The sequence below is a fragment of the Schistocerca cancellata genome, chromosome 3, assembly GCF_023864275.1.
Source record: "Schistocerca cancellata isolate TAMUIC-IGC-003103 chromosome 3, iqSchCanc2.1, whole genome shotgun sequence".
Classification (NCBI taxonomy): domain Eukaryota; kingdom Metazoa; phylum Arthropoda; class Insecta; order Orthoptera; family Acrididae; genus Schistocerca; species Schistocerca cancellata.
Window position 1 is genome coordinate 696,938,086 of NC_064628.1, and position 16,928 is coordinate 696,955,013.

The following is a 16,928-nucleotide window of genomic DNA, read 5'->3' on the forward strand; positions in this document are numbered from 1 at the left end:
GTGCTGCACTTAGGTTAGTTAGGTTTAAGTAGTTCTAAGTTCTAGGGGACTTATGACCACAGCAGTTGAGTCCCATAGTGCTCAGAGCCATTTGAACCAAGCTCTGTCTGACTCAATGCCCAGGCATATCAAGGCCGTTATTACGACCAGAGGTGGTTGTTCTGGGTACTGATTTCTCAGGATCTATGCACCAAAATTGCGTGACAATGTAATCACATGTCAGTTGTAGTATAATATATTTGTCCAATGAATACCCGTTTATCATCTGCATTTTTTCTTGGTGTAGCAATTATACATGACTCCTGGCAGTGGTGGTCAAGAGAGCGTACAGTCGCAGGAAGACCGGCTTCCGGACAATCACGTGGCACTAATGAGAGGGAAGACCAAGATGTTCGGAATGTGGCTCTGACGCATCGTACTGCATCTGCAACAAGTTTGAGTATGATTGGCGCCACAGAGACATAACGAGCTGTAACAAATCGGTTACTTCAAGGACAGCTTATGGTCAGACCTTCTGTAGATGTATTCCACTGACCTCAAGCCACCGCCATTTGGGAGATCAGTGGTTCAGGCCAGAGATCATTGGAGGGCAGGGTGGAGGAATGTTGTCTTTTCCGATGAAAAGTGGTTTTGCTCGGCGCCCATAATGGTCATGTGTTGGTTAGGAGGGCTGCTGAAGGCCGACAACCAGTATGTCTGCGTGCTAGACACATTGGACCTACACCTTAAGTTATAGTGTGGGGTGCAATTTCATACGACAGTAGGAGCACCCTCGTGTTTGTCCCACTCACCGTGACTGCAACTTTGTACGTTAATCTGGTGGTTCGACCTCTTGTGCTGCCATTCATGAACAGCATTGGAGGGAGTGTTTTCCAACAGGATAACGCTCGTCCACATATCGCTGTTGTAACCCAACGGGCTCTACAGAGTGACGACATGTTGCCTTTGCCTGCTCACTAGGTCTGTCTCCAAGCGAGCACGTACGAAACATCAACTGACGACAACTCCATCGTCATCCTCAAACAGCATTTACCGCTTCTGTATTTACCAACTTAGGTGGAACAGACGCAGAATTTGAGCGTAATCTTAATATAAAGTACATGATTGTTGCCAGTCTAGCAGTTTACGGTATCCTCAAGCTTACACAAACTTTTGACATAAGAGGAATTAATAAAGTTTGAACATGTGAATTCGACTGTTAGAATGTATAGCAAAATCTGATTGCGAGAAAGTAATTTGAAGATGCCTGTTTGGTTTCCTGTCTGTTTATATCCGTACGTTCGTAATGGCAAATACTCTCTGAATTCAGCACTGTCAAACATTACACTTTTAAACCGGTAAACTGGCCCTGGAGAAATTCAACGTTCCCTTTCTTATTATTTAACTTTGGTTTATCTTTTGCACAATGGAAACAACCTGACGCTCGTCTTGTCTTGAAAGAGCGTCGCATTTGCTGAGCTATAGCATACTACTGAGATGCACCTGGTGCAATATGTTCTCTCTTTTTTTTTTTCTTTTAAAGAAAAGGTAAAGCAAACTTAGTTCTTAACAAATCTGAATAAGTAAAAACGATCACTCATATTTTGGCATGGACTTTGGATGAAGAGTATGACTTGGAATGAATTATCACATTAAATGTAACTAATTTCCTGTTTGAGAAGTTCTACATTGAAAAATTATCTCTTTCTTTACATCACGAACATCAACACACACAAAATTACAGTTCTTGAGCGAAAACCAAAGTAGTCCTTAATATCAAATGAGATCTGTTCAAAAATGACATTAAATATTCAACAGTTATCCCCAGCCCCAGATTCAAATTCAGAGACCGAGCGGTTCTAGGCGCTTCAGTCGGTAATAGTGCTGCTGCTACGGTCGCAGGTTCGAATCCTGCCTCGGGCATGGATGTGTGTGACGTCCTTAGGTTAGTTAGGCTTAAGTAGTTCTAAATCTAGGGCACTGATGACCTCAGATGTTAAGTGTGATAGTGCTTAGAGCCATTTGAACCATCAAATTCATAATAATGCGTGGATATTCATCTTTCATTGTACTCAAGTCTCTGGATGTCTGAACCAAGAACGTGTAATTGCAAGCTGCAGCAATAACGTACAAAATCTGAAATCAGTTACATTAAATTAAATTCTCTTCCGTTACTCACCAGAATAATCATAATAAAATATTCTTCTCAAAATGCTTCAATTCTTTACTCATGTCAAATAATTAAGGGTTGACAGAAGCGTCCGATCCCACGCGCCGGCTTTGACCCGTGACGTAAGGGTGTTGTCGTGTGTGACGTCATGACGGCGTGGAGTTTGGTTTGAGTGTGGCTGTCTCCAGTTCTGTTTTATCTTATTTTATTTACTTTTCTGATCTGTTCGTTCTATCTCGTGAGATTTTTTTTTAAATTTAAAAACACTTATTACTTATTTCAATTATCTGTTTCCTCCAATTTCTGTTTTAGTTTATTATATTTATCTTTCTGATCTGTTCGTTCTATCCCGTGAGATTTTTTTTAAAAAAGACAAAAAACACTAATCAGCTACTGAAGCATCTTTATCTTCTATGGGTTGCAGGGGTTACGACCCCTGGGGAGGTGGGTGGGTATTCATGCATGGCTGTCTTCACTTACACGTTGTAGCTACGCAAGGCGTCTAAATTTGTTTATATTTAGTTTGCCCCCAACCCAAAACACCCCATTTCCCGCGCTTGTCCCGTTAGTGTGATTAGGTTTCTTGTGGAAAGTGTGTGTGTTTTGGTTTCCGCCATATTTGTGACGTCATGGGTCAAAGCAGACGGGCGGGATCGGACGCTTCCGTATTTCCATAATTAATATGTAAATCAACGTATTCCACTTCCTCAGAATATAATTGCAACCGTTCCACTACGCCGTACTACTAGTCATGACTCACCACTGCCGACTACTGCCTCCTCATCTCGGGATTAACAGTGCGCATCATCTGCCGCTCATCTTCCAAAGCAGAGATGGTCGAAGCAAGCCTCCAGGCGAGACAGCAACTCTGATGGCACTACACACTTATAATTTCAAACAGTACAAAGGCGTCCAGATTCTAGAGAAATGCCCATGAAATTATCTACAGCCACCTATCAAACTCTGTCTCACAAACTGACATCCGCCACCTTACGACATTTAATGAATGCACGTTTGCATGCTTGCGTGCGACATTCTGGTGGCTATACATGTTAATAATGTATCAGCGTTTCACTGTTGCAATGGCTTTTTAGTGCTTGAATTATACTGTGATCTTGCGATATTAATCCCTTACACTGCGCAGCTCGTGGTCTTGCGGTAGCGTTTTCGATTCCCGCGCACGGGGTCCCGGGTTCGATTCCCGGAGGGGGCAGCGATCTTTTTCTGCCTCCAGATGACTGGGTGGTGTTGTGTCGTCTTCATCATCATCATTCATCCACATTTCGATCGGAGGAAGGCAATGGCAAACCACCTCCACTAGGACCTTGCCTAGTACAACGGTGCGGGCCTCCCGCATCGTCCCCTACGCTCCTCGGAGTATGGGACCTCATCATCACTTATTCGAATGTATTTCCGAAATTCTACATTAATTATTTTTTGATGTTGCGATTTTTTTCTTTAAAAGTTGTTCACACTCATTCGAATTTCTACGCTTTCTTTGATGATTGATCCTCAGTAGTTTAAAACATGGTCTAGAACCAATGTCTACTGAAACAACTGTTTGTATTTACTCGTTGTGCTGTGCTCGGTAACAGCAGATTTTTCTAGAGCTCTGTAATGTATGTGCCGGTGACATTCAGTACAGCGATTAAAACGATTCGAATAAACTGTTCAAAATTGTTCAAATGGCTCTAACCACTATGGGACTTACCATCTCAGGTCATCAGTCCCGTAAACTTAGAACTACTTAAACCTAACTAACTTACGGACATTATACACATCCATGCCCGAGGCAAGATTCGAACCTACGACCAGAGCAGCAGCGCAGTTCCGGACTGAAGCGCCTAGAACTTCTCGGTCATAGCGGCCGGCGAATAAACTGTCCCACGCAGCTACTGCTATATTCACGCGCAATATTTAAATACTTCGGACTGTGAGGCCATGAGTATCCTTCACAGGGAGCAAGCTGACTCCATTCGGTAGGTTTCATTTAATAAATCAAATGGCTCTGAGCACTATGGGACTTAACATCTGATGTCATCAGACCCCTAGAACTTAGAACTACTTAAACCTAACTAACCTAAGGACATCACACACATCCATGCCCAAGGCAGGATTCGAACCTGCGACCGTAGCGGTTGCGCAGTTCCAGACTGAAGCGCCTAGAACCGCTCGGCCACAACGACCGGCTTTCATTTAATAGTTTCTGTGCAGTCTGCTATTTCTATTGCATAATTACTATGACAACTGGAAGTCACGTTTAATGTGCAAAAAAGGACGTCATCAGGACCACTGAGAATCGAAGAGAGAATCAATAACAAGACACCCTCGCAACAGTAAGTATTATCAGGAGATAACAAAATAAATTTTGAGAAGTGATGCTTCACAGCTTGTAAATAGTTGAAGAACGTCATGATTTACTGCCAAGACCTGCGGGTAACATTTCTTTACGCTATTTGAGAGACGTGCCTGTAGTACATTTATACAGTTTATTTTTTAAGCGGAAACCCATCACGAATATGGTTTTAAAAAAGTTTATTTAATTCAAATCATGGTTTGAGTTGAACTATGTTCTGAGTGAAATAATTTTTTAAACCATACCTGAAGCTGGTTGCTGCCTAAAATATAAAACCATAAAATTTTTTATTGAACAATCAGATCAGGTACACGGACCATCGTAAAACATACACATCATATTAGGCGATATAAAGTCAGTGGCGTCAGATGATAAAACATATTACTGTTTGACGACAATGAAGCATTCATAGATTTTATTCTTTGACGCTATAGTGTTTGAGTTTTCGAGTGCTTATTTTGAGCAAGTTTTGCGTCTGTTGGTCGGTTACCTGCTGACCAGAGGTAGTATTTGCGTGCTGTAATTTAGGATTCTGTGCGCCTTCCTTTGTTGCTCGCTGTTATGAATGGAGAAGAATTTGTAATACGAGGCGATCGAAAAGAATTCACCTCTATAAGAAGATTCTGATCTGACTTCTGATGATACTTCATAACTGATGTTGGATGCATCTGTATATTCCACTTATCAGAGTACTGGACTTATTTGTCTCTAACGATCACTACAAATGCACTGAGAGTTTAGATACAGTAAAATGTGTGACCTATGACGAATAAATATAGATCAAAAGTATATGTGTACCTTATTACATAAAATTCTGATATTCCACTTAAATATAACTTGTAATTAACGAGACATTGGTATATACAGAATTAAATAGTTATCTGCATAACTAGTGGGATTGATTTTCAGAATAATTTTCTGTTATTTGTCTCTCTTATAGCGCGAAAACTTTACCTTGGAAACGAAGTGTCATTTTATACGCTACGAGATGTGGCTAAAAAATAACGGGTGTCGTGCATCACAAAGAGCTCGTGAGTCAAAGATGAACGACCAATAGTCGTGAAGGGTGAAGCCTACTCAGTCGAATGCGGCATCTCTGTCGTCTGTAAATAAATCTAAAATCAGTGTGGACGTGGTCCTCGTTTGTGTGAGAGCTGTTATTAGTCTTCCTGAAAAAATGGTAGGTGTAGTAGTAAAACAACGAACTGTCGTGAAGTTTCCCACGATACTTGAAAAACTGCTAATGAAACCTGTCTTTTACTAAAAGAAGAGTATGGCGAAGACTCTTTATCATGTACGCCAGCTTTTGATTGGTTCAAACATTTCCAAGATGGTCGAGAAGACATGGAAGACGACTCACGCCTAGGACGCCCTTCAGCATCAACAACGGATGAAAAAACTCGAAAAAGGAGGTAATCTGATTCTGTCTGACGTTTAGTTGTGTATTGGATCGATTGCTGAAACTGTAGGAATTGACAAAGATTGTGTAAGGCAAATTTTACAAAATTAATTTAATATCAGAAAAGTGTGTGCCTAAAATTCTCACGATCGTGAAAATGTTTGTACAGACGCTTTCAATACAATAGAAAATAATCCTAATTCATTGGAAAGATGATGCTGATGATGTTTGGTTTGTGGGGCGCTCAACTCGGCGGTTATCAGCGCCCGTACAAATTACCAACCTTTGCTCAGTCCAATCTGGCCACTTTTATGAATGATGATGAAATTATGAGGACAGCACAAACACCCAGCCATCTCGAGGCAGATGAAAATCCCTGATCCCGCCGGGAATCGAACTCGGGACCTCGTGCTCGAGAAGCGAGAACGCCATTGGAAAGAGTGATAACATGTAACGAATCTTGGTTTTTCACTTATGATCCAGAAACTAAACCCTAATTCGTGCACTGGAAAGGCCCAACTTCAGCGTGAGAGAAAAAAAGCTTGAATGAGCGAATCAAGATTGGAAGCGATGATGATTGTTTCTTTCAATATTCATGAAAGTGCGTATCTTCACTGTGTTCTTGAAGATCGATCTGTTAATCAACATTACTGCCTTGAGATTGTTGCTCAACTCCTTGAGAAAATAAGAAAAAAAACACCCGAATTGTGGGAGAACAAGTCACGGCTTCTGCATGAAGGCAACGTACCGGATCATGCCCATTGTCTGCTAAGAGATGTCTAGGGAAGCACAAGGTAAAATCTGCATTACAAGGTTTAAGATTTCAATCCGTTGAAGCAGTGACAGAAAAAGCGGCAGGCGTCATCTTCCAGCACTGTTTCCATCAATGGATAATTCATATGGAACGTTGTATTCGCGTGCAACGTTGTAGGGTTGAAGAAGGGGACTATATTGAGGGTGACAATAAGTAAATTTGTATGTTTTACAATAAAATGTTTTACATCAATAGTTCTGTTATTTTATAGTCATAACCAGTGCATCAGCATAAAGCAATATTTATTTAAAACGTTACCACCAGGTAGTTCACGTATTGATAATTCTCCTAAATATCTTGCTTGATAAATGTGTGACCATTGATTTTAAATCCCGTAGTATGATGCTGTAAATGATTTTATGAACCTGATGATGGTCAATGGACCGAAACTCGTTGTTCATTAAAGCAACTTTATCAGCAGCTCTTGGTAGTGAATCACGACGTTCTGCAACAAAAAGATCTTGCTAGCTATGAAATATTGTCGCAAATTTAATAATTACACGCGAAAGTGAACGACAGCGGAAAAACCCGGCGCAGTGAACTGGCGCCAGCGAGGAAGACGCTGAGCCGTCGGCGGCCAGCCAGCAGCGGGCAGAGGCTTGCGTGATAAGGCGTGTGCCTGGCGCAGGTGTCGGGCGACCTTGTCCTTGGCAGGCGGCAAGGCCAGCGCGACCTGCGGCCGCCGTGCCCTTCCCCCTCCACTCCCCCCCTCAACACAGACCCATTTGACGCGCGCGCCGTCTCATCATCACCAGATTCCGCGCTTGTTTACCACTGCCTGGCAGGACAGCTTCTCATGGCCAGTCTCCGAGATAACATGCAGATACCTGCTGCGTGAGCAATCTGCGTTTCACTGTGTGTGCTTTGCGCTCCGGTATCTGCGTGTGACTGCACTGCCACGCACTCGACACGTAGTCCTAGTATCTCTGTTGAGAGGTTCACGTCGCTTTTACCTCGAGAATCGGAGTTCCTCTTGACCCAATTTTCCTTACAATGTAGGGCAAGTCATGGCCTTTGTGACACTCTCACAGTAAACAGAGTTAACAAAGTGGCACCTTCATCTTAACAGCGTCGTAGGTTGGAGGAGAACGCCCCAGTCTGACGTGTGTATGTCCACACCAAGACAACATACGCGGGGAGGGAGGTTGAATTCTAACGTCTCGTCGATATCAAAATTAATAGAAACAGAACTTGCTAAGTTACGGAAGGGTTGTTAACGTAATCGGGCGACGTCTTCTTGAAGGTGTTAGCCAACCATTTGCTTAAAGTGATGTAAGGAAACCACAAGAAAGTAAACGGGAGTTGGTTGGATGGCAATGACTATTTAGGAAAATAAACATGCTGCGTTGTCTTTTAAAGAACCCCGCGCTGGGACTTGTCTCAAACGATAAAATGAAATTAAGGTAATCCTAAATCTGGACAAGCAGACAGGAATTTGAACAACCGCCCTCTGGAATGCGAAACTCGTTGTAATTCCACTGCGCCACCTCGCTGGTCGAGAAGCGATAACCGAAAATGGATCTGACCGGTATGCTGTAATACTGTAGCTTACACTTTAATTATTTACTAATGTTCCCTCGTTAATTACCTTCAACGTAAATCTGAACTTAAGGTAGACATACGAACATTCAAAATTACAACAAAACAAGCTAAATTGTCGTCAAGTTTACGTATTTAGAGGCATCATAAATATGACGACGCTTGTTAATACACGGGGAATTTATTACAGGCGGGCTACCACCTGTAACACATAATTAAAGAGATAAAGAGTAGGAATTACCATTGCCTGGACGTTATATAAAACCACAAACAAATGTAACAACTGCTCAGTAATTTCGCCTGCGAGAAAGCTTTTAAAATTACTTGTTTCATTATATCTGAAAGCGAAATCTGTAACGTGTATATTGCATCAAAATATAATGCGCACGTGAACAGTTTCTTTGCTAGTATCTACTGTGTTTATGTTTTCTACGGTCAAAAATGTGTTGAAGTAAGTTAAACATACCTCGTGACGTAAGAAGATGGGTAATTGATGCTGCAGCCTCTGACAAGTGATAAGTGTCCAATATACCGACTTCTCTTTTTTGAGCGTTACGCAGTTCGTCGTTACAGTTATTTATGGAGCTAAATTACATGGATCACTGTGATGTAACAGTCCCTGGAAATCACATATGTATAGAAATTTTTATAGTGGGATGTTCGGAGGGACAGAAGATTAAATGGTCACATGTGCCGGTTTCATTCATAATATACGATCGCACACGCAGTTTATTTTAAGGGGACCAGACGGTTACGTGTTATTTTTACATTAAGTTCAAACAGATAAATTGTTAACTGGTTGTTATTTTTAACCAACGATGTAATCACCCTCGTCATCAGAAAACGTCTGTCATTTAGTCTGAAAATTTTCTATGCCAGATCGATGATAATCAGTTGGTGTTTTTAGCAAAATATGTTAATTGCATTTTGGACGTCATCCACATTTTCACATTTTTGTCACTCTGAAAATGTTGTAGCGATCGAAATACATGGAAATCCGATGGCTCAAAATCGGGCGTGTTTGGTGATGGGTGAAGCAATAGCTCCCACCACAATTCACTAATTTTTCCCAAGGGTCGCTTGTGCAGTGCGGTCATGCATTATCGTGTTGCAGAATAAAGCCTTTTCTGTCGACAATCGCTGACCAGTTTCAATTAAAGATCTGTACTCATAGTTTGACCAGGTTTGAGCACTTCAAAATGAAATATCCCGCTAATACACCGCCTATCACACTAAAGGACCTTTTTGGTGCGTTTAATTTCCAGTGGTAAAGCTATCAAAAAATGCTTCTGATTTGTGCCGCTGAAGCTATTAAGTTGCACTTGGTGGATCGGGTAGCATAGTTTGTCTTTACCAATCCGCTGCACATGTTCTTGGATGATCGACCATGGTTCATTAACAGTGTTTGGCAGTTCCTCGATTGTATGATACGAATTTGCTTCTACTTTTACCCTTATCATGTCGCTGTCTAAAGTTGTTGGTCTTCCTGAACGATATGGGTCAGAAAGATAAGAATTACCAAATTTGAGCTTAAAAAACCACCTTTTGGCATGTACGAATGTCTGATACATAGCAAATGTTTTTGGTAGCGACTGTTGCGTTACTACCCTCGCGAAACTCAAAAACCGTACGATGCCGGATATGAAGGTCTTCTGGTATTTGGTTGGTTATTTCACCACAAATTGCCAAAAAAATTAAAATTTAATTATTTATGGGTCAACAAGTCACTCTAATCGTAAAATGTCTTTGGCACGACTTGGAAGCACACAATGAGCTGATAAATGAAAATCGAATACCGATATGTGAAGAAACTACACTACTTTCTGCTCCCCCTGATATTTAAGCAAATGGACGACCGTCTATTGTCTACAAACCACAATAAATGAGACATACTACGCCCTCAGACTGTCATGACTTATATATTCTCTCTTCCACAGCACTATTTATGTACGGTACCTCCCACACCGTAATATCATGTATCTGAATGTTTGGAGCATTATAAGCACATTCTGTAGCAGTGACTTTTAAAAAGAAACTTGACCTCTAACAGTCTGCGCTCGCTTTACACCACTTTACGCTTCGATAATACGTTATTGTCCTTTGCTACAAATTTTTGTGCCTCATTCACATGAATGGCAGGCTGGTGTGGCCGTGCGGTTCTAGGCGCTTCAGTCTGGAACCGCGTGACCGCTACGGTCGCGTGTTCGAATCCTGCCTCGGACATGGATGTGTGTGATGTCCTTAGGTTAATTAGGTTTAAATAGTTCTAAGTTCTAGCGGAGTGATGACCATAGATGTTAAGTCCCATAGTGCTCAGAGCAATTTGAACATTCACATGAATCGAACCGTCTCCTTGACATCTGGTGGTCAATTCCACATTACGTAGCGATGTATGGATACTTCTGGTGAGACAGTCTATTGCTGGCTCAGTTGTTTACGCGGAACTTGAAGAAACACAAAAACAAGAAACAAAACAAAAAATGCATTAGCTGTGTCGCATTGGATTACTTTCGGGCGGTGATAAGCACCCCTGTCTGAAGTGTTTAATGCAGTGTAGGTTGGATTAGTTTCAATTTGGTACGTGCAACACACTGCAGATCCGCTTATTTATTTCTCACTAGGTTAGAAGGTGAAGGACCCTAGTTCAAATCACCGTCAGCCTATCCAGATTTAGGTTTCTTGTTATTTCCCTAAATCGCTCCAGGCAAATTTTGAAATAGTTCCTCAAAGTGCGTGACCCAGTCCCCAATGACCTCGTCATCGACAGGACGTTAAACCGTATTCCTTGCCGACTTAATTTCTTTTAGAAGAAGGGATATTTTCTGTGCTATGCGGCCTATTGTTGTACAAATGTGTTAGCCAGACACACGGCGGACAGGCTTTTGTGTGGCTGCTGATGTAAGCTAGCAAGCTGGTGACAGGGATCACTCCTCCGTTTACCTACTGAAAGTCACAATGCTAGTTGACGTGAACAAATGCATTTTGAAATGGTTCAAATGGCTCTGAGCACTATGGGACTTAACATCTATGGTCATCAGTCCCCTAGAACTTAGAACTACTTAAACCTAACTAACCCAAGGACATCACACAACACCCAGTCATCACGAGGCAGAGAAAATCCCTTACCCCGCCGGGAATCGAACCCGGGCGTGGGAAGCGAGAACGCTACCGCACGACCACGAGCTGCGGATAATGCATTTTGACTGACGACCAGTACCGGAATAGCATAGCATTTTGTGGTACATTGCGGCGCCCAAGCAGCGGCTAATTAAGGTCAGTGGCTCTTAGTGCCGAGAGATAGACAGCCAACCAGTCGAAAGACGCGGATCACGAGCAGGGATCAGTCGCTGATGACAAGTCTATAAGAAAGACACGGACTCGCGCAAATAGCAAATTCCAATATTAGAAGCAGGAAGGGAGGAAAAATCAGGGTTTAACAACGAGGTTAATATTAGAAGCAGGAACTACGGAATCTATACTTCAACGAAGCCGGCCGGTGTGGCCGTGCGGTTCTGGGTGCTTCAGTGCGGAACAGCGCTGCTGCTACGGTCGCAGGTTCGAATCCTGCCTCGGGCATGGAGGTGTGTAACGTCCTTAGGTTAATTAGGTTTAAGTAGTTCTAAGTCTAGGGGATTGATGACCTGAGATGTTAAGTCCCATAGTGGTTAGAGGCATTTGAACCATTTTGAACCCAACACGCCACTGCACAGCTACCCTCTGCAGCTTCAACGAGCCCTCACTCAGCCCCGCGGCAGGGTCACGTGAAGTATGCAGCAAGCGACGTTAATTTAATTCAAGTGCCTTATTGTGTCAACTAGAAACTTATGCTGTACCGTAGCGGTCGTGCGGTTCCAGACTGAAGCACCTAGAACCGCTTGGCCACACCGGCCGGCTACGCTGTGGTCATCTAAAGATTATACAAGAGGCAATTTGGTTGAAAACAAAATTACCATGCAGATGCACAAAGGTGGATAATATTTATCCTTAAGTGCACGATTCGGTCTGAGTTTAAGTTGCAACATCACAATTTGTAATTGATTACACCAAGTGCAGTTGGGATAAAGTGGACTACAGTCACAATACAGACATCCTGATTCAAGTTTCCATGACTTCTATATATTAGTTTGGTGACTCAGTCTCTAATGGCCTTGACACCAGGCAATTAACTTTAAAGTTCTTTGGGTCTGCCTCAAGATTGGCAATACGATTGGACTTCAGCGGCACAGTATATTAGTGGCAAATGAAAAGTGCCAGACCGGAAGTCTAGCCCTGATTTAACGCGTTACGCGAGCGGTCGCATTTACAATTTCAACCATCCAAGCACACCTCGGGGACCGACCCAAACTTCCATATGTCACTGAGTGTCTACGTCCTGCACCCGCACAGTTGCTGCGATTCCCGCTCAGGGACGGTCTTCATTATTATTGTCGCGGTCTCTCTAGCATGTAATACCACACACATCAAAAAAAGTTTTGTGTCATCCAGGTTCCCAGAACTCCTGAAGATAGACGTTGACTCTGGACATTGTGTCACAGACACAGTCAATTTGACTGGTCAGAGTTGACACTTAACACGCCCAAAGATGTAAACAACCATGCATGAGCAGCGCCTAATAGACGGAGCGGGTCCGACAGCCGATCAGTTCCAGTCATCCGACCGAGAAGGAGGAACACGGTTCACGTTGTCTGTAGTTCAACCATGCCTAGACGGTCAATGCGGCGATTCGATCGCGTCCGCATTGTTAATTTGTGCCAGGAAGGGCTCTGAACAAGGGAAGAGTCCAGGCGTCTCGGAGTGAACCAAAGCGATGTTGTTCGGACATGGAGGAGGTACAGACAGACAGGAACTGTCAATGACATGCCTCGCTCAGGCCGCCCAAGGGCTACTACTGCACTGGATGACCGTTACCTACGGATTATGGCACGGAGGAACCCTGACAACAACGCCAATAAGTAGAATAATGTTTTTCGTGCAGCCACAGGACGGCGTGTCAGGACTCAAACTGTGCGCAGTAGGCTGCATGATGCGCAACTTCACTCCCGACGTCCATGGCGAGGTCCATCTTTGCAACTACGACACCATGCAGCGCGGTACAGATGGGCCCAACAACATGCCGAATGGACCGCTTAGGATTGGCATCACGTTCTCTTCACCGATGAGTGTTGCATATGCCTTCAATCAGACAATCTTCAGAGACGTGTTTGGAGGCAACCCGGATAGGCTGAACGCCTTAGACACGCTTCCCAGCGAATGCACCAAGGTGGACGTTCCCTGCTGTTTTTGGGGTGGCTTTATGTGGGGCCGACGTACGCCGCTGGTGGTCATGGAAGGCGCCGTAACGTCTGTACGACACGTGAATGCCATACTGCAACCGATAGTGCAACCATATCGGCAGCATATTGGCGAGGCATTCGTCTTCATCGACAACAATTCGCGCCCGTATCGTGTACCTCATGAATGACTTCCTTCAGGATAACGACATCGCTCGTCCAGAGTGGCCAGCATGTTCTCTAGACATGAACCCTATCGAACATGCCTGGGATCGATTGAAAAGGGCTGTTTATGGACGATGTGACCCACCAATCACTCTGAGGGATCGACGCCGAATCGGCGTCGAGGAGTGGGACAATCTGGACCAACAGTGTCTTGATGAACTTGTGGATAGTATACCACGACGAATACAGGCATGCATCAATCCAAAAGGACTTGCTACTGAGTATTAGAAGTACAGCGATGTCGTTATTCTGAAGTACAGTAGTCTGGACCACCAACACTGAAGGTCTCACTGTATGGTGGTGCAACATTCAATGTGTGGTTTTCATGAGCAATAACAAGGGCGGAAATGATGTTTATAATGATTTCTATTCCAATTTTCTCTATAAGTTCCGGAACTCTCGGAACCAAGGTGACTTTTTTTATGTGTTTATCTTCAGTGTCTCTGCTTTAGGGAGTAGTATGCAATGTCCTTGAGACTTACATGCATGTCTAAAGGACATCATGTAGTAGACCGTAAAACACAGAGATTGCAAATAATGAACTTGGCGGACTTTCCGCCTTGTCGCAAGCAACGGTTACGCAGATAAGGAAAACACGCCGAACTTCGTGTTACACTCCTAAATGAAACATCAGGCGATACTGTAAGTTACGTAACGTGTCAGTATGCTTTCAAAACTGTAGATACCTCACCGAAGGAGAGATTGTTTATGCAGAAACGTTGCGATCTCGTCTGTAAATGAAGTCGTGCAGGCTTTGCACTGAAGTGACAAAAGTGATGGGGTACCTCCTAGAACTGTGTTGGATCTACTATTGCCCGGCATGGTGCAGCAACTCGACGTGGCGTAGACTCAATAAGCCATTGGAAGTCCCCTGCAGAAATAGTGAGCCATGCTGCCTCTACTATAATTGAGAAAGTGTTGTCGGTTCAAGATGTTGTGCACGAACTGACCACTTGATTAGGTCGCATAAATGTTGGATGGGATTCATGGCGATAATGGCCATCTCGATGGTCAAATCATTGTCTCGAATTGTCCAAAATGTTCTTCAATCCAATGACGAAGAATTGTGGCCCGGTGACACGACATCGTTATTTGGGAATGTTAAGTCTATAAATGGCTGCAAGTGGTCTCCAGGTAGCAGAACATAACCATTTCCAGCCAACGATCGGTTCAGTAGGACTAGAGGTCTTAGTCCATTCCATGTAAACACAGCCTCCGTCATTATGGATCCACCACCAGACTGCACAGTGCCTTCTCGACAAGTGAGGTCCGTAGCTTCGTGGGGTCAGTGCCACAATCGAACCCTACCATCAGCTCTTACCACCAGAAATCGGGACTCATCTGACCAAACCTTGCTTTTTCAACTCGAATAGGGTCCAATGGATGTGATCACGAGCCCAGGAGACGCGCTGGCACGCGATGTCGTATTGTTGGCAAGGGCACTCGCTTCGGTCGTTTGCTGCCGTAGCCCATTAACGCCAAATTACGCCGCACAGTCGCAACGGATACGTTCGTCGTACGTCCCGCACTCATTTCTCTGGTTATTTGACGCAGTGCTGTCTGTTAGCACTGGCGTCTCTACGCAGACGCCGCTGCACTTGGTCGTTAAGTGAAGGCCGTCGGCCATTGTGTTTTCCGTGGCTGGAGGCAATGCCTGAAATCTGATATTCTTGGTGCATTCTTGATGACACTGATATTGAGTTCCCAAACGATTTCCGAATTGGAATGCCCCATGCGTCTAGCTTTAACTATCATATCGCGTTCAAAGTCTGATATTTCGCGTCGTGCGGCCATAGTTACATCGCAAAGTTTTTCACATGAATCAGCCGAGTACAAACGATAGCTCTGCCAATGCAATCCTCCTTTATATATTGTGAACCCGAAACTACCGCCATGTGTATATGTGCATATTGCTATTCCATAACTTCTGTCACCTTAGGCAGTGATCAGCAAACAGTGTTCGCCACCTACCTTTAAGGCGTGACTCGCCGAAAGCAATTGCGTCATGTGTCATTCTGTCAGTCGCCGAGATAAACCCCGAACTCGCGCGCCAGCGAACTGGCGCCGAAGTCGGCGGCGCTTACCTTGCTGTGACCTGTTACCCAACGTCGCGGACTTTCGTAACATGTCGCCACGCGACGGAAACGGCCTATGCAACAATAGCGGAGCAGGAAACAGCTTGCGGCATGCCAGGGTACCACCGTGGCAACTCGTCGGGTGTCAGATAAATACATCTTTTTTATTTTTTAGTTTGACCTCGGTGGACGAACCACTGAACTGCAGCATTAAGCTTAGCAGAAATAATAGCTAAAATATCACTTAAAATACGTTAAAATGGACGTGTTTAACATCTACATCCATATGACAACTGTGCAGATCCCACTTAATTAGTTGTCAAAGGGTTCATCGAACCACTTTCCATTTTCTTCTTATATGCTACAACGGCTGTGAACTTCTTTAAGGACAATATCAAGGTTCTAACTCGGCTGTTGCTCAGTAAAAAAAGTGTTTATTTGGTAGGTGCATAACTAGTGGCGTTTTTTGTTTTTCATGTTGATATCCCTATTGCTATGGGTTTATTTATGGATTGTTATTTTTTATTTGTAGTTTACTGTTCCCCCCCCCCCCCCCATGAACCATGGACCTTGCCGTTGGTGGGGAGGCTTGCGTGCCTCAGCGATACAGATGGCCGTACCGTAGGTACAACCACAACGGAGGGGTATCTGTTGAGAGGCCAGACAAACGTGTGGTTCCTGAAGAGGGGCAGCAGCCTTTTCAGTAGTTGCAAGGGCAACAGTCTGGATGATTGACTGATCTGGCCTTGTAACAATAACCAAAACGGCCTTGCTGTGCTGGTACTGCGACCGGCTGAAAGCAAGGGGAAACTACGGCCGTAATTTTTCCCGAGGGCATGCAGCTTTACTGTATGATTAAATGATGATGGCGTCCTCTTGGGTAAAATATTCCGGAGGTAAAATAGTCCCCCATTCGGATCTCCGGGCGGGGACTACTCAAGAGGATGTCGTTATCAGGAGAAAGAAAACTGGCGTGCTACGGATCGGAGCGTGGAATGTCAGATCCCTTAATCGGGCAGGTAGGTTAGAAAATTTAAAAAGGGAAATGGATAGGTTAATGTTAGATATAGTGGGAATTAGTGAAGTTCGGTGGCAGGAGGA